A 26,903-nucleotide genomic window follows, 5' to 3' on the forward strand; every position below is an offset into this window, starting at 1 on the left:
ACTAGCGCTTTTTGACCAGGACAGGGAAACAAAAATCTCCACGGACGCAAGCCAGGACGGCATTGGTGCGGTGCTCCCCCAGAGGGATGACTCCTCGTCCTTGGCTCCAGTTGTTTATGGTCCAGGGCCTTGACGCCTACTGAACAGAGGTACGCCCAGATAGAAAAAGAATGCCTGTGCCTCCTAACCGGCATTGTAAAGTTCCATGACTACGTCTACGGTCTACCAATGTTTACAGTGAAGACTGACCACAGGCCCTTGGTCCATATAATTCATAAGGACTTGAATGACATGATGCCCAGGCTTCAGCACATTCTCCTTCGACTCCGAAGGTACGATTTTGAGTTAGTATACACACCAGGCAAGGAGCTGATAATTGCGGATGCCCTGTCCCGCTCCGTCACCTCGCCCTGTGAACAGGTTGACTTTATCTGCCAGATTGAGGCGCAGGTGCAGCTGTGTGCCAGCAACCTCCCGGCCTCAGATGAAAGAGTGATCAGCATTCGTGAAGAGACTGCCAAAGACCCTCTTCTGCAGCGTGTAATGCACCACCTTGCAAATGGCTGGCAAAAAGGGCAATGCCCTCAGTTCTTTAATGTAAAGGATGACCTGAGAATCGTCGAGGGGATCCTCCTCAAGCTAGATCGTATCGTTAGTCCTCACAGTCTGCAGAGCTTAGTGCTCAAACAAATCCACGAGGGACACCTAGGTGTCAAAAAGTGTAGGCGCAGGGCCCGGCATGCTGCCTTTTGGCCTGGAATCAGCCAGGAAATATCCAACATGGTCCTGAATTGTCCAACCTGCCAGTGTTTCCAGCCTGCTCAAACAAAAGAAACACACCAGCAGCACGAGATCGTGACCTCTCCGTGGTCCAAGGTGGGAATCGACCTTTTTCACGCCAATGGGCGTGACTATGTGCTCCTCATAGATTCTTCTCAAATTACCCGGAAGTTGTGAAGCTGTCGGACCTCACATTGAGGACAGTCATGAAGGCCTGCAAGGAGACATTTGGCAGACATGGTATTCCACTCATTGTCATGAGTGATAATGGTCCCTGCTTCCACAGCCAAGAGTGGTCCAATTTTGCCAAGTCGTACCAATTCAACCACATTACCTCAAGCCCCCACTACCCGCAATCTAACAGGAAGGTCGAGAAAGGGGTCCATATAGTGAAGCAACTGCTCTGCAAGGCTACGGACTCAACTTCTGATTTCAACCTTGCGCTGTTGGCGTACAGGGCAACCCCTCTGTCCACCGGTATGTCCCCGGCCCAACTCCTCATGAACAGAGACTTGCGAACGACTGTTCCAGCCATCCACATACCAGACCTGGATCACCTCCCAGTGCTGCAAAAGGTGCAGCAACTCAGGAACCGGCAAAAGCTGACGTACGATGCTCATGCTACCGATTTGCCTGTGCTCTCTCCGGAAGATGCTGTTCGCATCACGCTACCTGATGGAGGCTGGTCAGCTCCAGCTGTTGTTGTTCGACAGGCTGCTCCCAGATCATTTGTAGTTCATATGTCTGAAGGCTCCGTTGTCAGGAGCAACAGAAGGGCACTGCGCAAAGTTGCCTGTCCACCACCAGATACTACTTTTCCATCTGTTGTTATGCCTCCTCCGGACACCTTGCACCATGAGGCCACCAATTTGGCAGCAATCCCGCCTGTCAAAGCACCGTCAACCCCACCTCCACCTCTCACCATCATCCCCACCTCCACCTCTCAGACGGTCGACGAGGATCTGACGCAAGCCCCAAAGATTGGACTTATAGACATTTATCTTGTAATTTTGTTCTGTCTCTGCACGCTAGACACCTCCTATGTACATATTCATCCACTCGCCATTTAATGTAAATAGTTCCACATGTAAATACAGTCACATATGCTCCAAGCAACCAACATTTTTTTTAAAAGGGGAGATGTCATAATATGCACTTGTGTACATAATGAGATACAGACAGGCAGTGACTGACACTCAGTACAGCCAATCAACACACAGGACAGAACACAGCCAATCACCAGGCAGAACACTAGAAAAGGGTTTCCCATTATAAAACACACGAGGCATCAGCACTCTGCCTCTTTCCACTGGTGACAACTGTAGTGACAGTCAGGGTGTATATATCAGTTAGCACCTTCTACAAGTGGCTCAAAGCTAGTCTGGTCTAATTGGTGTAAGTAAGCATGCTTAGGTTAGTAAAGTGTCAAACCCACAGCGAACTGTGTGCACTGCTTAACAGGTTCAATAAAACGTATTGAACGAATTTCAACGTTTGGAGTCTATGTTCCAGTACAACTGCATCCAGTTGCAGTCCGTGTTACTCCAGGGTGATTAACACGACAGTGCCTTTATCAAGTGAACCATCAGGACTCTCTGCTCTGTGTGGTCCTGATATCAAGCTAAAATTGTGGGAGGGTTGTTAGATCCGTGATTGCATTATAATTTGATAGAGGTGGCAGGTTTGGAGAAAGTAGACAAAGAAAAGCTGTTGGTACGATGACTAGGAACACAGATTTAAGGTTTTGGGCAAGAGATGGTGAAATGAGGGAAAATATTTTCATGCAGAAAGTGGTAATGACCTGGAACTTGCCGTATATGAGGGTGGTGGAAGCAGAGATGGATCAATGATTTCAAAAGGAAATTGAATGTGCACTTGAGGGAAATGAAATTGTGGAACTGCAGGTCAAGGAATTGCCTGGATTGCTTATCCAAGAGCTGGGTTGAACTCGATATTGCAGATATTGCCACTTAAACAGACAGACCTTAGTTGCCCTTCAAGAGTATTTAAATCTATTCCATCAATTTGTGACTCCCCCACTGTGGTTTAAGTCCTGGCATCAGCCAAAATGGGGTCTGTTTAAACTCAGCACTAAGTTCAAATGGCCCTGCTGAGTTTGGGTTTTCCCCGTGTGCCTCACGTCTTGGCCCCTTCTCCAAGTCGGCAATGTCGTTGAATAGAGAGACATGACTTCCACTTCCGGGTCTTGTCCGCCATTTGTAAAGGTTCACAGAGTTTTCCCAACTCCATGAAAATCCATTGCTATGACTCAACATGCTGGAACCTTACTGGCTAACCATAGGGATGAAATGCACGCTCTTTGCCATCGGTGGAATAGGAAACTTCTGGAAAGGAAGACTCCAGGAAGCTGTAATAGAGTCACCTCAATGCAGCTGATGGACTCATAAGGTGGGGAAGAGGTTTGTTCCATGACTTGCAAAATCCAGGCAGCCTGGTAAAATGGCTGTCACTGAGCCAATTAATTACCTTAATTGGCTGCCGGCTTCCTGTCGTGGACAGCCAAGTCACTGCCATTCCCGCCACTGGGACTATTACATGGTGGCAGAAACACGTCGGCCTTATCTTCTGACACCATCCACCGTCACCTTGCCCGCCTTCCCATCTCCCAACCCAGCTCCAAAAGGCTGGCAAAATTCAGCCGATAAATCTTCAATTGGCCTCAGTGTAACTGGCCTGGGAAGGAGAAAAATCATTTCCAGCGCTTCTCCTATTTGTCACGGCCATGTGTTGCCAATGTTGAATATGAACATACAGAGGATGAGAGGGAGCAGGATCAGGCTCAACTACCTGTCCTCCAATAGTCAAAAGTCTCCCTTTGCTCAGACTTAGGTTTTTGCATGTCTTCAGAAAGTCTTGGTGTGGTTGGATGTCGGGAAATGAGCGATCTGTCAGTTCCCTAACTATTCCGTCACTTCCAGGATGTCCGCTGGATATGACAGTCGCCACTGAGTGCAGGTGGGCTTATGTGAACAATGGCATAATTGCAGAACTACATTGCAATGTATCAAGTCTCATTCACCCATCGCCCCAGTGCTCACAAATCTATATTGTCTCCTGGTCCCGCAACACTTCGCATTCTCATCCTTTCACATTGCTCCAGCCCCGCCCCCCCCCAATCTCGGTGACCTCTTCTAGTTGTACAACCCGCTGAAATCTCTGAGCTCCTCCATTTCTGTTCTCTTGGGCATCTCCGATTTGCATTGCTTCAACATTGGTAGCCGTGCATTCTGCTGGCTGAGTGCTAAGCTCTAGAATCCGCCCCCTTGACCTCTGTGTCTCTCGACCTCTCTTTGCTCCTTTAAACCTCTCTTTAAAACCACTTTGAGCTACCTATTTTTTTCCCCCATGTGGCTCGATGATTGATAACTCGCCTGTGAAATGCCTTGGGACCTTTTACTACGCAAATGCAAGTTTTTATTCTCTTTCTTGTCATTAGCATCCAGCATTGCTCAGACAGTAGGGAGGAGATACGAGATTTAATGGGCCACCTTGTCTGGTGTGATAAATTGCTCTGTAACGCATGCAAAATTTTCATACCAATCCTGGAGACTGTTGCCACAGCAATTTCCCTCACCCTACTTAAAGTGGGCAACATGGCATCTGTTTGTTGTTAGTTATCCCTTGATTTGAGGATGATGTCTATTCAGGATCATGCATTTCTGCCAATGGGTCATCATGTGAGAGAACAGGCCGGTCCCCGACCTGCAGATCTTTGGGCACATAGGGCCGAGCATCCGATGAGGAAGTGGGATCTGCGGTGCAGGATTTGCTTCCTATTCTGTCCTTCACTGCTCCGCTTCATCATTAAGGCGTTGTAACTCAAAGAATGATGCAATTTGATTGACAGGTTGTCGTATTTTTGAATGATTGGTAGCAAGCTTCTCCCAGTCATTAATGTCAGTGCTGCCCTACTTCAAGGAGAGCTTCAGAGTGTCTTTGAAGCATTTTCTTTGTCCCTCCCCGAAACATTGGCCATTTGAAAATTGAGAAAATGGGACCTGGTGGGGGGACGTGCTGCTGTCATCTGGATACCATCCAGTCCGCCGTAGTTGATTTTACAGGAGTTTTGCCTCTATGCTTCTGGAGCTGGCTTCAAGAAGGGCACTCGCATTTTTTCAATGGTCCTCGTACTGAATCCAAAGGATGCATCAGAGGCATTGCTGATGGAATCTCGCTCGCGCTCTTATGTGGCGCTGACACACGTTTCAAGTCTCACTGCAGTACCAGAGTGTCATCATCCTTTGAGATCCCACCACAAAATTGAAAGAGACGATCACGGAACGGAAAATGAGTCTTGTGAAGCTTTCATCACCATCTCCCACTGGTGTGGAGAGTCAGGCCTCAAGGAAAGGACTGAGGTCATCATTGTGGAAACATGCCTCAGCATTAATCAAGGCCTACAAGAATGAAATAGGGGGGGAGGGGGGTAAAATTATTCAAAAGTCTGATCAGTATTCAGCAGTCAGATGGTTAAAATCCAAACTGAGCTAATCAAGAAGATTACTGGTCCTTTAAAACAAAATACATTTTATATAGAGTGCTTTACCACACTCCAAACCATGCAACTGTGCTTCAGTAAAGTGCTGCTGCCATTGACACAAATTTCAATGTCAAAAAAGACCCCAAAAGCTTGTGTGAAGGCGATATGCCAGTCTGGTTCGGAGACTTTTACACAATACATTTTTAATGGCTTTCGAGTGGGAGTGTGTGTCAGCCAACACAAATGGCTCAAAACTCAAGATATACAACAACAAAAAAGAAACAGAAGGCAAATGGTGGGCCACCTATCAAAAGGTTGCAAACGACATTGTTTTTTTGCAGTGTTATTATCCTCTGACATTGCAGCAAGGCTCCAACCACATGTTAAATTTCACAAATATTTATTGAAACCGAGAGAGATTAGCCTCACTGTTTTAGAAGAGACTGAAAATTGCTGCCAAAAGCATCACTGACCCATATCAAATGCTCTGAACCAGGGAGCCTGACAAACACATAGCAATCCATTGGCCCTGCCTTAAGAATAATGACCCCTATGATGTCAGGTTGACACCAGCAAGGATTGATTGCAGGTAGCAGGTGGGAGACTTCCACTTGACTGCCTTTGCGTTGGAGTGAACACTTTTACTTCTGAGGCCTGGCAGCCTCAGAAATAAAAGAAAATCGCAAGTACTCCTGTTACTTGTAATCTGCAAAGTGTGGGGAGGGAGTAATGAATTTTTATTTGCAATGACAGATCATTGTAGCGAAAACAAAACAGCTGAAAAGACTGAGCAATTTTCTGAAGATAGAACTGGAACAAAATCCACATTTGGCTGATGGACTTGCTGTAACTTGTCCAATTTGTTCCATAAATACTAAATGCAGTCATGGTTTCATGTGAGGATAACAGTAAGGGTAATTAGAACAAGAGTTCTTTCTTTGTGGGCAAAGGACAGTTTCCAGCTGCTTGTCCATCTCCTTGGGTGATACTTATTCATCGCTCGAGTTGAATGTTCCTCGATGTGAAAAATTCCACATATCACCTCTAGGCCAGAATTATGAGCAGGAATATGCTCACTGCAATCGCAGATTGGGTCATTGAAAATAATCATATGACAGCTTACCAGCAGCAGGGCAAAATGAGTGACAGTCTCGTCAAAGTTCCTACTGGTCTTAGTGAGTGCAATTCCAGACATCCCACTTCCTCACTCGGCCCCACCTAGTATTACGCATGAAACCTTTCACCCGTTTGACAGACAACCCCTGAGGTGCGACTGCCTGCGTGCATTATTAATATGTTTTGCAAATTGGGTGGTGCTTGTCATTTCTTTCCGTCTTGGTTGATCCTCCCTGGCTGCCACCTACATTTTTAGAAGTATTTGCATCAGCCGCTGAATATGTTTGAGCAGCATCACTCTTGTGATATTTATATGTTGGGTTGATGCTCACTCTCACCATCTGGGCAGTAATGTGGCGGAGCCTTTGGAATACCTGCTGTCGAACCTGCCCGATTACCACCCAGATACCGAAGATAAAAAAGGATCCCATTATTTTCCCATTCTCTTTCAGCTACTCCCTTCGTGACATCATTCAAGGCTCACACACTGAGTCGGTAAAACCTTTATCTCTTTGCCAATTCAGCTCTCGTCCTCAATCGCCTGCTGGAGGTTGAGTAAAACAGAAAGAATTACCATTCTCTGCAATTCTTGGCCGTTGCTTTTTCTGAGAAGGTGACTTGACCACTTCCCCTCCTCTGTCCTCCTATCTTCTTAAACCAAAAGACATTTTGCAAAACATACATCTGCGCAAGAACTACTGTGGGTGGCACGGTAACACAGAGGTTAGCACTGTTGCTTCACAGCTCCAGGGTCCCAGGTTTGATTCTGGCTTGGGTCACTGTCCTGCGCGTTCTCCCCGTGTCTGCTCCGGTTTCCTCCCACTAGTCCTGAAAGATGTGCTGTTAGGTAATTTGGACATTCTGAATTCTCCCTCTGTGTACCCGAACAGGCGCCGGAATGTGGCATCTAGGGGATTTTCATAGTAACTTCACTGCAGTGTTAATGTAAGCCTACTGGTTACAATAATAAAGATTATTATTGTTATTAAACAAGTCGATATAAAAAACAGGTAGTGCACAGGGATGGAGTCATATGAACAAGGCATTAAACTGAGCAAGGGCTCGGAGTCAGAAAACCTATGGGTCCGAGTCCCACTCCAGGTCCAGCACTGAATCAAGGCTGACACTCCAGTGCCATACTGAGGTAGTATTGCACTGTCGGAGGGGTCATCTTCCAGACATTAATCTAAGACCCCCATCAGCCTTCGAGCTCTGATGAACATAAAGGGCGCGATTCTCCACTCCCACGCCGAAGTGGCCGCGCCTTCGTGAACGCCGTCGAGGTTCACGACGGCGCAGAACGGCCCCGATCCCGACCGATTCAGGTCCCGAAAAAGGGCTAGGAGGTCGGGGCCGCGAGAACCTCGGGTGGCCGAACCCATGGCGTGCTATCTCCTGAACCAGCAACAATGTTGTCAATATCTGCATGCCCTGATGATACCCGCCTAATGGTGATGCTTTATGCTTTATCCAACCCCCACCCCCAGGACAAGACAGCGCATAACGAGCATAACGGAGGGGGTTCTCCGGTCCTGCACCCCCAAACAGTTCACGAGCAGAAGGCCCTGGACCTCGCTGGGGGATCCGCCACCTGGGAGGTCGCGCCATGCCAGGTCGGAGGCGCAGAAGCAAGTGAGAGAACCCTGCATGTCCTCCCCACCCCCAACCCGTCATCGCCCCCCTCACACTCTGGCCACTGCACGCCCAATCCCATCCCCCCTCACACTCTGGCCACTGCACCCCCGATCCCATCCCCCCTCACACTCTGGCCACTGCTCCCCAGATCCCATTCCCCCTCACACTCTGGCCACTGCACCCCCGATCCCATCCCCCCTCACACTCTGGCCACTGCACCCCCGATCCCATTCCCCCATACACTCTGGCCACTGCACCCCCGATCCCATCCTCCATCCTCCCTCACACTCTGGCCACTGTACCCCCGACCCATCCCCCCTCACACTCTGGCCACTGCACCCCAGATCCCATCCTCCATCCTCCCTCACACTCTGGCCACTGCACCCAGATCCCACCCCCCCTCACACTCTGGCCACTGCACCCCCGACCCCATCCCCCCTCACACTCTGGCCACTGCACCCCAGATCCCATCCCCCTCACACTGTGCACCCACCACCACCATACACCCGGGCCACCGTGTCTAACGAACCCCAAATCTTTTATGTTCCCCAGGGCCATCCGCCGAACCTTCAGGGACGTCTCGCCCAGGAAGCAGCGCAACGCCACCCACCGCAACGGCACCCAGGGACGCACGCCAGAGGTTGGCAGTTGGTCGGACAGGAGGGCAGACCTCACAGTCTGGGACACAGGACCGGGACGCTGAGACCTCCGGGACAGACATTAGTCAGGGGCACAGGGTGGACAGTCATGCCGAAGCCCACATCACGGCCACACACCCGCTGGATCGAACTCAAGACGACATGGCCCGCATGGAGCTTGCGCCGGGCAATGAGGGGGACCAATACACACCAGACTTCCTGACGGATAATGACCTCGAGCTTGCGGCACTGCTGTCGCCCACACCGTTCACCATCACAGAGACACTCACCTCGGTTGGGCATATAAGTGATGAGGCTCCCGGGTCACGGTCTGGCGCGCACCCCACAGCCGAGCCGGTACAGCAGGTGGAGTTTGGAGCAGCCGAGGGGCTGGACACTCGGAGGGCAGCCCAGGCCCAGCAACCAGCTGCCACCCAGACAGTTCCCAGGTTTCTGGATGTAATTGACCCACCCGGACAACCGATGCGTATGGACACCCAGGGACTGAGTAACGGGATAAGGGCCATCTTCCAGGACCTGCACACGCAGCTGGAGCAGTCTATCCGCGTCCAGGAGCAGGGAGTGGTGCCGCTCATCGCAGCCACCCAGGCCGACACCGCACGGGTGGCGTCCGCGGTGGAGGCAATGGGTGAAGGGGTTTTGGCCATGGGTCAGGTTCTGCAAGGCGTTGGGCTTCACGTGCACGCGTCATCCATGGCCCAGGAGCGGGCTGCCCTCTCACAGGTAGCCATCTCACAGAGCCAACACGACATTGCCGCCGCTCTCCGGGCCCTGGCTGAGTCTCACCATGGCCCGGTCCCAGCAAGCGATGGCTCAGTCCCAGCAGTCGGTCGCGGAGAGCATTGACCGCCTGGCGCACGTGATGGATGGCGTCGCGCACTCACAGGTCGAGATCGCACAGACCTTGGCAGGAATGTGGCACTCCCTGGGCCCCGTCTTGGCGAACATTCGGACCGTGGTCGATACCGCTGCAGGCCTCCAGGACTGGCAGCGCCAGGTGTCGGGGTTGCGCCGGAGCATGTCTCCGAGCGCACCTCCGTCCCACAGTGAGACCCGGGGGCCACCGGGCTCCCCGAGGGAGGAGGATGTTCTGGGGCCCGTCCCGGTAGCTCCACCAAGGGACGTCCGGTACACTCGGCCTCCCCCCGTTCCATCCCTGGCACATCTGGTGGGGAGCGGCCAGGTTAGGGTGGCACCACGCCATCCAGCACGCCCGCAGAGCAGCCTGGCCCATCGAAGCCGGGCCGCCCCAGGAAACGTGTGCCGAAGGGGAGCCATGTCGAAGGGCGTGATTCACAGCAGTCCACCTCCACTCCTGCTGTACCATCTGGGAACACACCTAGACGTAGTGGTAGGGCCCGTAAGGCAAAGTCGTTAGGCACGTATGAAGTTGGCATGGGTGCAGGGCACAGTCTAGTTGTAGTGGGTAGGGCACCTATGTTCACCACACAAATAAACGCACTGTTAAATTTGACTTGTAAGACTGTGTGCTATGTCCGGTGCCAGGGGGCTCGGGAGGGTGCCCGATTGGCGTAGTGGTATACGAGCCGTTCAAGGTCTGTTCCGGATGTGGTGACCCTTCCCCCCCCCCCCCCCCCCCCATAATCGGTACACCGATGCCAGCCACCCCACAGGCATGTGATGAAATATCCGTCACGAAGGCTGTGACCACCGGAGTGCATGGTTCATCCATATCCATGAGTCAGACCTCGGCTGGCGCATCTGAGCACACAGCTCATCGCAGAGCGGGCCGTCATCATTCAACATGGCACAGTTCGCACCCGCTTACCCAATCATCAATGTTGTGCAACCCCGTAGTGCCGCAGTGGTAAGGTGATGTGGAATTGTTGATGTGAACGCGGTGCGGGGGTGCGGGGGGGGGGGGGGGGGGGGGGAGATGTGTGGTGCCCGTGTACAGGAGTGACGGTGCAAGTGGCACCGAATCCCACCCCCATAGTGCGTGAACCGTGCGGCCACCAACGCGTCGCGTGCCCGCTGTCCGCAGCCCAGTGCCGTCGCGCAGCCTCCTGGGCGTAACGAGCTGCCGGGCCGTGTCTCCTGCGCCCCTCCCCCCACCCTGATGCGCCCCATCATCCTCATCCTCCGCATCCTCCTCGTTTGCGTTGGCTCCGGTGCCGTCGGGTCCTCCCTCCGGCTCCTCCACCAGGTCATCTCCCCTCTGCATGGCAATGTTGTGCAGCGCACAGCAGACCACAACTATGCGACCGACCCTGTCGGGTTGGTACTGCAGGGCCCCTCCTGATCGGTCCAGGCATCTGAAGCGCATCTTCAGCAGCCCGAAGCACCGCTCCACCACACCCCTGGTTGCTGCATGGGCCTCGTTGTATAGGCTCTCCGCGTTGGTGTGAGGCTCCGTATTGGCGTCAGCAGCCATGACCTCAATGGATAGCCCTTGTCGCCCAGCAACCAGCCCCTCAGCCGGGGGGGGCATCCATCGAACATTGCGGATGTCTCAATGACTGTGCCAGAATGTAGGCGTCATGCACACTGCCGGGGTACTTTGCACACACGTGCATGATCTTCATGTGGGGGTCGCACACCACCTGAATGTTCATGGAGTATGCGCCCTTTCTGTTCATGAACACGTCCCTGCTGTCTGCAGGCGGGCGCATGGGGACGTGCACACCATCGATGACACCCTGGACCATCGGTATCCCGACCACCTTAGCGAATCCACGTGCCCGTGCTTCCTGCTGTGCTCGGTCCTCGGGGAATTGAATGTACCTGTCCGCGATGGCGTACAAGGCGTCGGTGATGGCCCTGGTGCACCTGTGGACCGATGCCTGTGATATCCCGGAGAGGTCCCCGCTCGGCGCCTGGAAGGAACCGGTCGCATAGAAGTTTAGGGCCACCGTCACCTTGACAGAGACTGGTATCGCGTGTCCTCCTCCCATTCCACGTCGTGCGAGGTGCGCCACGAGCTGGCATATATGTGCAACCGTCTCCCTGCTGAACCGTAGTCTCCTCCTGCATGTGATGTCCGGTAGGGCCTCGAACGACATTCTGTCACGGTACACCCTCGGCCTTGCTGGACGCCTGTGGCGCCCTGGCACCACCATCAGTGGATCCTCGTGCTCCACCTGCTCCTCCTCCTCCTCCACCTGCTCCCCCCCCCAAGCACTTCCTCTGCATTCCTTGCCGTCTGGCAGTCAATGTTCCCCTCGGCATCCCCCTGTACATTCGGGTCCTGAGCGCCTGCGGCCTGCGCGGCGACGACGGGCCACTCCGCGGCCATCCCCTCTGCTGCACCGGCGACCGCTGCATCCGCAGCCACTGTGGGCCGTCTGACTCTACGCTGCCGGATGGCAAACTCTAGAACTGCTGCTCCAACCACGGCAGTGAACATCGCTGTCTGGTTGGCATACATGGTGACCTGCAGGAGGGTGGTGGGGAGCAGCGAAATGACATGTTACACGGAGGTTCTTCCACACCTCGCCAGCCGGGTTGCATGGGATACCTGTGTGTCCCGGTGGCCTGGTCACGCTGCAGACACGCAGCCAGCCTAACACCTGGTCACTGTCTGCGCCCAACGGTCACTTCACACCGTACTGCTCACCAGTGTGCCACTCGCCTGTGCCCATCAGCCACACGCACCCTGCGGCCGTGTCCTCGTCACCGTCCTGCCATATCAGGGCGGCTGACATGTGGCATCCGCAGATGGACGATACCATCCACACTCTCCCTCACCCCCCTCCCCCCTGCACACTCTCCCGCACCCACACCCACCTGCACACTCTCCCTCCCCCTCCCCCACCTGCACACTCTCCCGCACCCACACCCACCTGCACACTCTCCCGCACCCACACCCACCTGCACACTCTCCCTCACCCCCCCCCCCACCTGCACACTCTCCCGCACCCACACCCACCTGCACACTCTCCCTCCTCCTCCCCCACCTGCACACTCTCCCTCACCCCCTCCCACCTGCACGCTCTCCCGCCCCCCCCCCACCTGCACACTCTCCCGCCCCCCCCACCTGCACACTCTCCCGCACCCCCCCACCTGAGCACTCTCCCTCCCCCTCCCCCACCTGCACACTCTCCCTCACCCCCTCCCACCTGCACACTCTCCCGCCCCCCCCCACCTGCACACTCTCCCGCACCCACCCCCACCTGCACACTCTCCCTCCCCCTCCCCCACCTGCACACTCTCCCTCACCCCCTCCCACCTGCACACTCTCCCGCCCCCCCTCCCACCTGCACACTCTCCCGCCCCCCCACCTGCACACTCTCCCGCACCCCCCCACCTGCGCACTCTCCCTCCCCCTCCCCCACCTGCACACTCTCCCTCACCCCCTCCCACCTGCACACTCTCCCGCCCCCCCCCTCCCACCTGCGCACTCTCCCACCACCCCCTCCCACCTGCACACTCTCCCGCACGCCCCCCCCCCCCCCCCCACCTGCACACTCTCCCGCACCCCCCCTTTGGCCGCAGCCTTCTCAGGTAAGCCGGCCCGGTCTCCAGACGCTGCGCTACAGTCCGCTCACCTCCTCCCTGCTCAGGGACGACTTTAAATAGCAGGTGTGAACGGCGACGGCGTGAACTGGGGTCTCGCCGTCGGGACTTCGGCCCATCCGGGCCTGAGAATAGCAGGGGTGCCGGAGAATCGCCGTTTTGGGTGTCTCAGGCGATTCTCCGGCCTACGGCCCGCGAAACTCGACCGGGCCATTCCCGCCGCTTAGGAGAATTGCGGGAGGGCGTCGGACCGGCGTCGCGGGAAATTCTGGCGGCCCAGGCGATTCTCCCAACCGGCGTGGGAGTGGAGAATCGCGCCCAAAAAGTCCCATGTCCTGGCCAATATTAATCCCACAATCCAGGGGCGAAATTCTCCCCAAACGGCGCGATGTCCGCCGACTGGCGCCCAAAACGGCATCAATCAGACGGGCATCGCGCCGCCCCAAAGGTGCGGAATGCTCCGCATCTTTGGGGTCCGAGCCCCAATATTGAGGGGCTAGGCCGACGCCGGAGGGATTTCCGCCCCGCCAGCTGGTGGAAACGGCCTTTGTTGCCCCGCCACCTGGCGCGGAAATTACATATCGGGGCGGCGCATGCGCGGCCGCCGTGAATCCCGCCCCCGCCGGTTGCCGAAGTCTCCGGTACCGGATATTCGGCGGGGGCGGGAATCGGGCCGCGCCGGTTGGCGGGCCCCCCCGCTGGATTCTCCGGCCCGGATGGGCCGAAGTCCCGCCGATAAATTGCCTGTCCCGCCGGCGTAGATTAAACCACCTCTCTTACCGGCGGGACAAGGCGGCGCGGGCGGGCTCCGGGGTCCTGGGGGGGGGCGCGGGGCGATCTGGCCCTGGGGGGTGCTCCCACGGTGGCCTGGCCCGCGATCGGGGCCCCCCGATCCGCGGGCGGGCCTGAGCCGTGGGGGCACTCTTTCCCGCCTTCGCCACGGTCTCCACCTGGCGGAGGCGGTAGAGACTCCCTCCACTGCGCATGCGCAGGAATGCCGTCAGCGCCCGCTAACGCTCCCACGCATGCGCCGCCCGGAGATGTCATTTCCGCGCCAGCTGGCGGGGCACCAAAGGTCTTTTCCGCCAGCTGGCGGGGCGGAAATTCGTCCGGCGCGGTCCTCAAGGTTGGGGCTCGGCCCCCAAAGATGCGGAGCATTCCGCAGCTTTGGGGCGGCGCGATGGCCGACTGATTTGCGCCATTTTGGGCGCCAGTCGGCGGACATCGCGCCTTTTCCGGAGAATTTCGCCCCAGATGTCCTGAAAGGTGCGATATAAAGGTATATATGCAAATCGTCCTTTTCTTGTCAAGAAGCAAAAACAAATATCAACGTCTATTTTGAGGCAGTGATTGAAATATTTGTCTGTACATCTCTAAATCTGTTACTCATAAACAGCCTGTTCGCTGCAGGATTTCCCACCACCACTAGCTTCTAAAAGCAGGGACTTAAAGTATGCATGAATTGACTGTTTTCGTAAATGAAAGATTGCAATAAAATAGAAATGAAAGGGCTGATATGTGTTATCAGCAGGGAGCAGCTGGACATGTTGACAAATGGCAGGCCTGCTGTCCACTGTTTCTGAGCCATTATAATGGGCAGCATGCTCACAGTTTCCTGAAATGCAGGCTGGGTTTGGTTGAAGCCCCCTCTGATATCGCGAGACAACGTAGCTTCTCATTTATTTTCTGGAATGAGTGGCTGATTTAAGGGGCAAAATTCTCCGGAAACGGCGCGATGTCCGCCGACTAGCGCCCAAAACGGCGCAAATCAGACGGGCATCGCGCCGCCCCAAAGGTGCGGAATGCTCCGCATCTTTGGGGGCCGAGCCCGAACCTTGAGGGGCTAGGCCGGCGCCGGACGAATTTCCGCCCCGCCAGCTGGCGGAAAAGGCCTTTGGTGCCCCGCCAGCTGGCGCGGAAATTACATCTCTGGGTGGTGCATGCGCGGGTGCGTCAGCGGCCGCTGACAGCATTCCCGCGCATGCGCAGTGGAGGGAGTCTCTTCCGCCTCCGCCATGGTGGAGACCGTGGCAGAGGCGGAAGGGAAGGAGTGCCCCCACGGCACAGGCCCGCCCACGGATCCGTGGGCCCCGATCGCGGGCCAGGCCACCGTGGGGGCACCCCCCGGGGCCAGATCGCCCCGCGAACCCCCCAGGATCCCGGAGCCCGCCAGCGCCGCCTTGTCCCGCCGGTAAGGTAGGTGATTTAATTTACGCCGGCGGGACAGGCATTTTAGCGGCGGGACTTCGGGCCGGAGAATCGCGGGGGGGGGGGGCCCGCCAACCAGCGCGGCTCGATTCCCGCCCCCGCCCAATCTCCAGTACTGGAGACTTCGGCAACCGGCGGGGGCGGGATTCACGGCGGCCAACGGCGATTCTCCGACCCAGCGGGGGGTCGGAGAATTTTGCCGAAGGTTTCTTGCGCAGCCGTGCATGTGGGGTAACGTAAAGGCACCAGCGTGTGTACAGGCTGCGAGGAAGCTTTGCGGCTGTAACGTAGCAGGAACATTGACCCTGAACATGAAATCCAAATTGGATTTGATTTTGACAACTGGGCCGACATTTCACTGACTGGACTCTGCTCCAGAGCACATGCCAACCATCAAGTGTTTTAAGGTGAGAGCATTTTAACTCATGTGTTTGAACAAAGAACAAAGAACAAAGAAATGTACAGCACAGGAACAGGCCCTTCGGCCCTCCAAGCCCGTGCCGACCATACTGCCCGACTAAACTACAATCTTCTACACTTCCTGGGTCCGTATCCTTCTATTCCCATCCTATTCATATATTTGTCAAGATGCCCCTTAAATGTCCCTATCGTCCCTGCCTCCACTACCACCTCCGGTAGTGAGTTCCAGGCACCCACTACCCTCTGCGTAAAAAACTTGCCTCGTACATCTACTCTAAACTTTGCCCCTCTCACCTTAAACCTATGCCCCCTAGTAATTGACCCCTCTACCCTGGGGAAAAGCCTCTGACTATCCACTCTGTCTATGCCCCTCATAATTTTGTATACCTCTATCAGGTCGCCCCTCAACCTCCTTCGTTCCAGTGAGAACAAACCGAGTTTATTCAATCGCTCCTCATAGCTTATGCCCTCCATACCAGGCAACATTCTGGTAAATCTCTTCTGCACCCTCTCTAAAGCCTCCACATCCTTCTGGTAGTGTGGCGACCAGAATTGAACACTATACTCCAAGTGTGGCCTAACTAAGGTTCTATACAGCTGCAACATGACTTGCCAATTCTTATACTCAAAGAATTGCTTCTCTTAAGAGTGAGGGCTGCAGAGTCGGGGGTATCATCTTTCAGAGGAGACATCAAAGTCTGCCCTCATAGCTGAATTTCAACGATCCTCTGGCACTATTTCCTAAGAAGGGCAGGGGAATTCTCCCTGGTGGCCTGACCAACCCTGAACCAACATCACAGAGTACAGACTGGCCCACTTCTTCCGTTCTGGGTTTCCAATCCTGATCAGACAACAAAATAACCATTTACCTTCCTCCCATTCTCTAGGGCAATCTTCCAACGGAGGATCTTGCAGAACTCAGATAGTGCAGGAAACCTCAGAGGGAGCAGCAGAGAGAATCCATACAGAAGCCACAGTCCCTTTTTTTTTTACAGCACTTGTTGCTATATCCTGACAAGTAAAGAGTTTAAATATTCCCAAATCTTTTTGGAAAAGCTACAGAGAGAAGGTAAGGGGGTCACGTGGGTGAGGTAAGGGGTAAAAGGGGGTAGGTAAGGTGGGTGAGGGTTGGGTGGGTATTATAAGTGGGTAAGGTAGGTCAGGGGGTAGGACTGGTGAGGTAAGTGGGTAACAGTGGTACCTTGGTAAGGGAGAGTCAGGGGGTCGGTGGGAATTGGAGGGCCTTGGTGAGTCGGATGATGGGGCTAGTCAGTTTGGGATCGGAGTGTCGAGTGGTGGCTAGTCGGGTCAGGGTAGTCATTGGCCAGCAAGGGGAGTCGGGGGCAGGGTTGGGAATGTCAGGTGGTGGTGGGGGGGGGGGGGGGGGGGGGGCAGAATTGGATGGTGGTGTCAGGCCGGAGGGGGAGCCTGAGGATTAAGGGGGGCGGGGATCAAGAGGCTGAAGGCGTGAGTTGAGGGAGGTCAGTATGAGAGACTGGATGGGGTTGAGTTCTGTCATTACCCAGGTATTCAACTAGGTTGTTCATCGGTCTAACCATTTCTGAGTGACCATCCAGGTAAGTACACTGGAACTGACGGAGTTTCTGACTCTAACTCAGAATCAGAGGCTTTCTTGGAGGATCCTGGAGGGTAGGGGAATTGTTCATCAGATGTTCAAATTTCCCAGGTCGTTCCCACAGAGTCATTGCTTGAGGAGTGCCTTAGAGGATACGTCCAGTCTGCAACTATCCAGAGACTGGAAAATCTGGCTCATTATCTGGTCCTTCTCACATGTCTGTTTGAAGGACCTTGCTGTGCGTAAATTAGGCACCTTGTTTCCGACAGTATAAAAGGGACAACAATGGAAAATTACTTAATCTCCGGCCAATGAAGGCTCGTTACTGGTGGCGGCTCCTCAGATGGCCGAAGGGGAAATCGTCCTAAAATCCCCGGCCCAGGGATGTATTGCTGGATGGTATCTTTGTAGCTGTGCATTTTAGAAGGGTTGAATCCCATTGGTTTCAATGGATTGGAACTCAGAGTTACAGCTGGTGGATGATCTGCTCTGCCACATTACCAACCTTGGTTCGACACTGAAGATTACCCACCAGGGTCTTCTTCTGACAATTTGTCCGGCTGTCAAAATCAAAGAATAAATGCATGAACATAAAGCTGAATAGGCGTCTTGGATCATTGCTGCAGTCTATAGGAGCCCACCATTCCGCTTAAGTGGGGGTCAGTGAGGAATAGTCATTCACCTGTGATTTCCTGTGAATTGGCCAAGTAGTGGCCAGAGGTTGGGTTTGCTGACCAACGTGGGCAAGCCCTCAAAGCTGGAGGGGCAACAGGAGGCCCTCTAGCACCATGAAGCAGCAGCAGCAGGAGGTTGTTGCGGCAGCTCAGTGAGGGAGAGGATGCCCCAAAACAGAAGGACCCTCTCCCAAACCCTTTTCAAGTTTAAAGTTTAAAAAATAGGTTCGGACCACGACTGTGGAGGGGGAAAATCCACCATAATATGTCCTGTGGCTGCAGCAGAACTCAAACAAACATGAAGGGTCTCTAAAGCCTGCCTGGAACACTGGCCCACGGTCTTGTCACTGCGAGGTGACTACCAGGCCGCTGCATTATCCCTTGCTGCCTGCGGGGACCTAGAAACCGACAGGAAAGTACCAGTCAGCCTCGAACTATTGGTCTTAAGTGGCCATTAATTAAGTTAATTGACAGACCGCCACATACAGATGCGTAGCCCTGTCATACCCACCTCTTTATCCCACCTCCGAAAAAATGACTTGGGGGTTGGATGGAGCTGGGAATCCAACATTCCAGCCAGCAGCACTATTTTTAGCACCCACCCATCTCCATGAAAATACAGCCCGTAGCGTGCCCCCATCATGGAATTCAATCATCTTTTGTTTTTGCTCTGCTACCTCACTTGGAAGTCCCATTCCAAGTGCAGATCACTTCTTCCTGCTATTGGTTTCAAGTTTGTCTTTCCCAGTTTGAACCCTTTGTGCTACTTTGAAAGTAATCTGTCCCGAAATCAATAGCTTGTCGTCACATCCCACTGCTGCTCCCTCAAGGGAGAAGCAGCCATTCTATGTCCCTTACCTCTTTTATAGAGCAGACACAAAGTAGAGCTCGAAACATTTTATAGCATCAATTGTATGCAGAAGAAAAGGCACTCTCATAAGACAAACAGACCTTTCTGAAGTCATCAGGTACTCATATTTGGATTTTTTCCTTCCCAAAGGACAACTATCTTCCATTAAGAGCGAGTATAATTTCCCGGCACAAAAAAAATAGCTTTTAACCAAAATTGATGCAGTCAAGAATTGTTCCATCCATTCTTGATAATTGGTTCAAACTAATACACGCTGGATTGAAGCAAATTGCTTTCCAGTCAAATCCTATTAAGGTGGTTCTCAAACCTGTAATCCAAGTGTTCATACAACCAAAAGAAATTTGCTGAAGATCTTCTCATGAGTTCTTTATTTGTCACTCATCTGTTAGGAACTAGAGATGGTTCAAGTAAGTTTGTGTATTTGTGTGTGTCAGGAATGAACTTCAAGTTTAATTTATATTTCTGTATTTGGGTGTTAAGAAAGGAGGAACCTGAGTTTTAGTTTCACTTTAGAGTGGTGCCTGCATGTCTGTAAGGTTGTTTGTGTGTCTGCATTTTAGTGAGGTTTTATGATCCTTGAAGTGGGGATCTGTGTTAAGAAAGGGAGTCAGCAGCTTAGGGAAGTTAAAACAAAATAGAAAAGAAACTAGGCTGCTGCCTAGCAACAGGGAGAAATGGAAAGCAGTTTTAGTTCAATGAGTAAGGAATACCAGGAGAAGCTGAATATAGGAGGGGGAACACCAGGCAGCAGATTCTCTAAAAGAACAGGAGAACATCCCGGAAACCAGGGAGTAATACAAAAATAAAGTCCCAGGAAGACACCGAGGAGAACAGGAACAAGAGCCTGAACAAAGTTCTGACCAGGGAAATTAAAATAAGGAGCAGAGAAAATAATAATAATAATCATCATCTTTATTGTCACAGTAGGCTTACATTAACACTGCAATGTAGTTACTGTGAAAGGCCCCTAGTCGCCACATTCCGGCACCTGTTCAGGTACACAGAGGGAGAATTCAGAATGTCCAATTCACCCGACAGTATGTCTTTCGGGACTTGTGGGAGGAAACCGGAGCACCCGGAGGAAACCCACGCAGACACAGGGAGAATATGAAGGCTCCGAATCAAAGAAAGAATCAAGATAAAAGTAGACTTGTGAGAAACTAGAAGACCCAAGGGGTCAGCCAAAGGTTTGCGCCTGCTGATTATGGGCCTCTGAAGCAGTCGTGTTCTTTTGCCATGGCTGAGTATCTGAGAGAGTGTGTGGGTTAGCAAAGCTTGCACGCACGTGGTGATCCAGAGGAGAGTTACATCGGAAGGAGAGATCGAAATCCTGGGGGTTGTGAAAGGCGCCAGATAGAGAGCTTTGTTTCGGAGAAGATTCCAAAGTGAGTTCATCAAGCGTTGAGATTGGAAACTCTCAGGAGAAAGAAGATTTTCTGTGAGACGGGTTGGCTCACGGTGTGCCAAGCATCTGGGACGGGTAGCTGAAAGAGCAATAGAAGCTGCTTTGGGGTGGGAGCTGTCACATGGTTCCAGAATATGGGATGGCTGACCTATTGGTTTAGGTGGACTGTGTACTAACTGTGAACATTAGATTTTGCAACTGGTGTTAACCTGACAAATCTTGGCAAATATGTAAACGGATAGTTTTTTAAAACAATGTAATGTACCCAATTTAGTTTTTCCAATTAAGGGACAATTTAGCGTGGCCAATCCACCTACCCTGCACATCTTTGGGTTGTGGGGGGGGGGCGAAACCCACGCAAACACGGGGAGAATGTGCAAACTCCACATCGGACAGTGACCCAGAGCCGGGATCGAACCTGGGACCTGCTAACCGCTGTGCCACCGTGCTGCCTGTGTAAATGTATAGTTGTGGGTGAAGGAGTAGTGTAATATCGTTTATCTTTCCTTGTTCATTCTCTTGGTTAAGAGTTCAGAAGCGGATACTCTGGGTGGGATTTTCTGCACCTCCCGCAGTGCATTTTGTGGTGGCTGAGTCAGCCTGCCATTGGCTGGCAGTGGGAGCTTGCGGTCCTGCCTCGAACAGCCTCTGCCGCCGTGGAACCCGTGGCGCGGGAGTAGGGAGTCGCTATCGGTGGGACAGTGGTGAGAACGGCCAGAAAGTTCTGCCAAGTGGAGTTTGTTCAGTAGCCACTCTCCACATTTCTGAACAAAAAAATAAAAGTTAGCCTCTCTCAAGCCGGGTTCCACCCTGGGTTTTGACCTGTTCAGTGGCAACATCAACTGGGATCACAAAACATCTAACCTCTATATTTGAATATAAGTAGGACTGTCTCTTTACTTTCGATCCAAGCTTTTGTAAGTGGTCAATAGTAGTAGCCTGAGATGCAATCTACCCGAATGGAAACAGAGTTCCATAATGAGCGTGTTTAGGTGGGTGCTTCCTGGTGCTCGGAGCACTTAGAAACCCCACACTGTCAAACGGCTCACTGATCCCAGTTGGGTAGATTCAGCCAAAGTGGGGAACTCCCTGACGAGGCCGCATTTAGTCCCGTTTTCTGCACTGAGGGACTCCGCTCGCCGGAATCCCCTGGTTCAGAAGGAGATCAGGACGCCATTTTTAAATGGCACCCCAATCTCTTGACCCATTGACGTGACACCCGAACCCCCTCAAAGCCCCAACTCACTGATAAGGGGGTCCTCAGGCCCCCTCCTTACCCCTCTACACCCGCACAGGACACCCCTGGGCCCAATCCCCATTACGGGGAAAATGCCTGCATGGTACCTTGGCACTGCCAGTCTGGTCCCTTGGCAGTGCCCCTGCCATCTGGAAGTGCCACCTTGGCAGTGTCAGGCTGGCACCCAGGTGTCACTGTCAAGGTGCCCAGCTGGCAGTGCCACCTTGCCCAGAGGGAAAGCACCTGGGTGCTTCCAATCCCCTGGGCGACTCCCACGAGTGGCGTTCCGTCTGGTCCCCGTTTGTGGGGACCAGCACTGAACAGCACTAACTGGAGGTCTCCAAGGCAAAGGGGTCAGATCCCAATGCCTTGGTTAGAACGTGGGAGCGCATATTATAGTGAGACTAGATAGATCTCGTGATAGATCTCGCAAGACGCAGCGAGCAAGGCAAACCCCAGAAGAGGGACCTCCCGGCATCTACCAGCCGCGTTGTGTCACGCTGCCTTGCCGGCATAACGTGGCCGGTAAACCGCCCCCCTGATGTATTTGTAAAGTAAAGATTGGACCAGATTTCATATGCAAAGTCCTGAAGGTTGCCTTATATTACTGACCTGCAATTTATCCACAGCACAAATGTGTTTCTCAGCAAAAGAACATACTGGCAGGAATGTACTGAATGGGGTGAGGGAGAGGCAGGAAATTTTGGATAGGTTAACGTTACTCTTACTGGACTGTCTGTTAAGTGAAACCTAAACAGGCAGTTGCCAGCTTTGATCAAGAAAAGGATTAAAATCAATACCTTCACAAAAAAACTTCCTGTCATCCAGGATACCCTCACAATTACTGAGAAGCTTTTTTATCGTCTATCAAAGCAAACAGGCCATTTTGTTCTCCAGAGGTTGTTTTTCAGTAAAGTGTTTCCTACATTTTAAAAGGGGTTGAAAGAATGGACTGATGGTCTTCCTCTCTACTCATGTGACTTGTAACATCAGCCGTTGTGAAACACTGAGGTTATCTACAGCAATCAGACATTTGGGGGGAAAATAGAGTCAGCAAGACTACTTGGGGCCTCTTAATGTATTTTAGGCTGAACTTTCTCCATTATCAGAAGAATACATGTTGAACAGGCTCTCAACACCTCTTTCTGAAACCCAAAAACCCATTATCACTTCGTGTCCCAACAAGAAACCTAATTAAAACTCACATTAGTTTAATTAGTAGAAGCATCTTTAAAAGAACATTCAAAGGCAACACCCGTATCATGGGAACATTACTATGGCATTAAAGTGAATTCAAGGCATTAAAGTGAATTCAAGTGTATGGCGAGATTAGAGAAACCAGAATTTTTCTCCTTAGAGCAAAGGAGGTTTAATGGAGGTGCTGGGTGGTCATGGACCAGTGTTCACGTCGCTGCACCCGTCAGTGCCCAGTGGAACCAGGGGAAGCAAATGATCATACAAGCAAACCAAATTCAGCAAGCTCAGCCTTCAAGAATCCCGGTATCACCACACCTAAAACTGCCAGCAATATGAATTCCTGTAGATCCCTCACCGTCGGCCCCGGCACTGTCCTCTGTGCCAATGGGCAGTTTAAATGGGCAGTGGCAGAGGACAGTGCGGGGCCAGCCCTCATTGGAGTCTCATTAGGAGGGGTGGAGTTTCGAGTTATGTGTGGTGAGAGGAGGGAGAACATGGTCAGTGAGGGGGGAGTTGCAGGCCCCAGGGCGCGGGGGAGTGAGCATTGCGGTGGTGGGGTGGGGGGGGGGGGGTGGAATGATACTGATACTTCCATGGTGGAGGTGGCGGGAGTAGCGGGGAGACCACGCTGATTGTCCAGGGCAGCAGGGCCCTCGATACCTCCGAGCTGATGTTGTGAGGTGCTCCAACTCAGAGCTGATCGAGCTGCCATTTCAATTTGGTGTCCCGGGCCGTGATTCTCTGGTCCGGCGCCAGAGAGCGGCGCCGGCGCCAAAACGGGATTACTTTACTTCAGCGCTGGCGCCGCTTCCGAGACCCGATTCTCAGGTCCTGGGGGGGCCAGCATGGCGCTGGAGCAGCCCACGCCGCTCCAGCTGCTGGTCCCGGTGTTGACCCGGCGCCGCGGGGTCCACGCATGCGCAGTTGGGCCGGCGCCAACTAGCTCATGCGCACTGGCTGTCATCCCCGCGCCAGCCCCGAAGCCAAATGGTACAGGGATCCAGGAGCCGGTGCAGAGGAAAGGAGCCCCCCTCCCCCCGTCAGATAGGCCGACCCGCCGATCAGTGAACCCCGATCGCGGGACAGGCCACTACGGAGGACCTCCCCGGGGTTGGACCTCCCCTCCCCCCGCACAGGCCACCCCCGGGCCCTTCAACCCCGAGGTCCCGCCGGCCCAGAGCATGTTAGAACGGCTCCGGTGGGACTCGGATTTTTTCGGACGGCCCCCATCCGGGCCGGAGAATCACGGCTCCGCCAGAGGATCGCCGCTACGACTGTTTGCGGCGATTCTCCGTGTGGCTCGGGGCCATGCGCGCCCGCCCGTTTTTTCATGGGCGGGAGAATGGCATCCCGGTGGCGTGTCGTGATTCACGCGGCCCCCCGCCGATTCTCCAGCCCAGTGGGGGGGATCGGAGATTTGCGCCCCTGGTCTGTGCAGCTGGAGAGCGACATGCCGGCTTTCAGTCTCATAGAATCATAGAATTTACAGCGCAGAAGGAGACTCATCGAGTCTGCACCGGCTCTTGGAAAGAGCAACCTTCCCAAGTCCACACCTCCACCCTATTCCCATAACCCAGTAACCCCACCCAATACTAAGGGCATTTTGGACACTAAGGGCAATTTATCATGGCCAATCCGCCTAACCTGCACATCTTTGGACTGTGGGAGGAAACCGGAGCACCCGGAGGAAACCCACACGCACACGGGAGAATGTGCAGACTCCACACAGACAGTGACCCAAGCCGGGAATTGAACCTGGGACCCTGGAGCTGTGAAGCAATTGTGCTAACCACGATGCTACTGTGCTGCCCAGCCTCACACTTTGAGAAAATATAGTTAGATTCCACCTCTGTTTGCTCTGCTCCACTTTTCTCGCGGATACCATTGTAATATGTCTAGGAACAGGAGTAGGCCATTGAACCCCTCGCCCTTGTTCAATGTTACTCTGGCTGATCTGTGACTTAACTCCACCCATCCACCTTTGCCCAGGTTTCTCCCCACCTCCGGTTCACAAAAATCGCTCAATCTCAGATTTAAAACGAACAATTAATCTAGAATCAATTGACGCTTGTGAAAGAGAGCTTTAAACTTCTATCACCCTTCGAATCCTTGAAAAAGTGCAGCGTCCCCACTGACACCTGTGAATCTCTGAACCAAGCCACCACCCCCCACCCCCCCACCCCCCCCACCCACTACCCCCACCTCCCCTCCCCCACCCGACAGTGGAGTAAAGGCACCTGGGAAGGAACTGAACACTTCAAGTTTCACAGCCGAGATCAAGCTGAAACCAAGCGTCGACAGCGAAAGGAGCAACCCAGGCATCCCACCCACCCACCCAGGCACCCCACCCCACCCCCACTCCTCCAACCACCGTCTCCCCTACCTGTGACAGAGACTGCATTGGATTCTTCAGTCACCTGAATAAACCCATTTTTAGTGTGGAAGCAGGCCATCCTCGACTCCGAGGAACTGCCATAGAAGAAGCAGACCCTTTGCATGTAGAAGACCTTAATTTCACTTCTGAAAGGTCTGGCTCCAAAATAAATGGAGGTTTCTTCACCGCTCTGATTCCAACTTGGTAGGTAATGCAGTTACCTACCCAGGCTCTTGTGATTAATCGTTGAAGATTTTAAAAAGCTTTGTGGTGGTGGCCGTGATCCCATTAAGACTGATTGTGGTGGAGATTGTAAGGAACAGTATTGTGCAGCTAAACATGAACAAACTCCCAGAGTTACACCTCAGCTGCCTGAATTGTCGCGATGCGTCAAGAGTGGAGTTTTCAGTGTTTCCCTGACCTTCCGATGTACCCGTGGTGGAAGCCCGCCGGACAACGTTGGAAGAAGAGCCATTTCTACCAGAATTATGGCGGATGCCCGATGAAAATCGCCGGCACAACTGTCCTGGAAATGAAGAGAAACAACTTCACCCCAGTGCCTTGCTTCCATAGCTTGGATGGCGAAAGATAACACAGATTTTGCAAAATTAAAGGCTGCAGGGCAACACGGTAGCACAAGTGGCTAGCACTGTGGCTTCACAGCACGAGGGTCCCAGGTTGGATTCCCCGCTGGGTCACTGACTGTGCGGAGTCTGCACGTTCTCCCCGTGTCTGCGTGGGTTTCCTCCGGGTGCTCCGGTTTCCTCCCACAGTCCAAAGACGTGCAGGTTAGGTGGATTGACCATGATAAATTGCCCTTAGTGCCCAAAGAAGGTTCGGTGGGGTTATTGGGTTACGGGGATAGGGTGGAAGTGAGGGCTTAAGTGGGTCGGTGCAGACTCAATGGGCTGAATGGCCTCCTTCTGCACTGTATGTTCTATGTTCTAAAAGGCAAAAACAAAAAACAGAAAATTCTGGAAACATAGAAGGCCTTCCAACATCTGAGGAGAGTACAGGGCCCGACTAGACAGGTCAACGTGTCCTTTATCTCCACAGATGCTTCACTACATTTTCAGTATTTTCTGTGTTTGGTTTCGAAATTCCACCATTTGCAGCGCTTCGCTTCTGTTTGTACGGGTTCATTTTCTCCTGTTTCTCAGCCAGAAATAGCAGCCCTCTGCTCCTCCATCCATAGTGATTTTGGTTGTCTTCTTGGACACCATATTCAATTTCCCTTCTTGTTTGTGACCAGGCTTTTGCTGAGGCCTGCCTTAATCATTGTATCTCTTTCAGGTCTGACTCATTCCACGTTGATTCTGGTTGAGGTTACCATCCGCATTTTCTTTCGAATCGAATCACCAATTCTTTCATTTTATCTAAAGCTCCTCAAACCACTTCCCTCAAAGCTTCATTGAATTTGCCCTCTCCCCCGTGCACATCCATTAGCACAATCACCAGCTCTCTCCTGAGCAGCTTATTCTATTTTGTAGCTGTTTTTGTCCTCAAGTCCATATCATCTGTCAACTTTAGCAAAATAAATTTTTCCTTTCTCAGGTAGCAAGAATTGGAAGCTCAGCTTAATCTTGGATACCAACCAGTCGCCTAATTCCTAATCGCCTTTATTTTCCTCTCTCTCCTTCTAATTTAGTCCTTGTTTAATCTTCACCATCACCTTTGACATAGAACAAACTGTCCACAGCTTAAACCTTGGCTTTTTAAAATTTTATTTTTAGGGGAAAACTGGTGTTATGATATTGAGCCAATCATTTTTTCC

The 26,903-nt window shown here is 52.9% G+C and overlaps 1 long non-coding RNA gene across 2 annotated transcripts in view; it reads right to left on the reverse strand.

Moving 5' to 3' along the window:
* The window catches only part of LOC140428546 (uncharacterized), a 461,056-nt gene that overhangs the window by 192,123 nt on the left and 242,030 nt on the right, over positions 1–26,903 (reverse strand). The window lies entirely within an intron of this gene.

This window comes from Scyliorhinus torazame, chromosome 8 (assembly GCF_047496885.1).
Source record: "Scyliorhinus torazame isolate Kashiwa2021f chromosome 8, sScyTor2.1, whole genome shotgun sequence".
Classification (NCBI taxonomy): domain Eukaryota; kingdom Metazoa; phylum Chordata; class Chondrichthyes; order Carcharhiniformes; family Scyliorhinidae; genus Scyliorhinus; species Scyliorhinus torazame.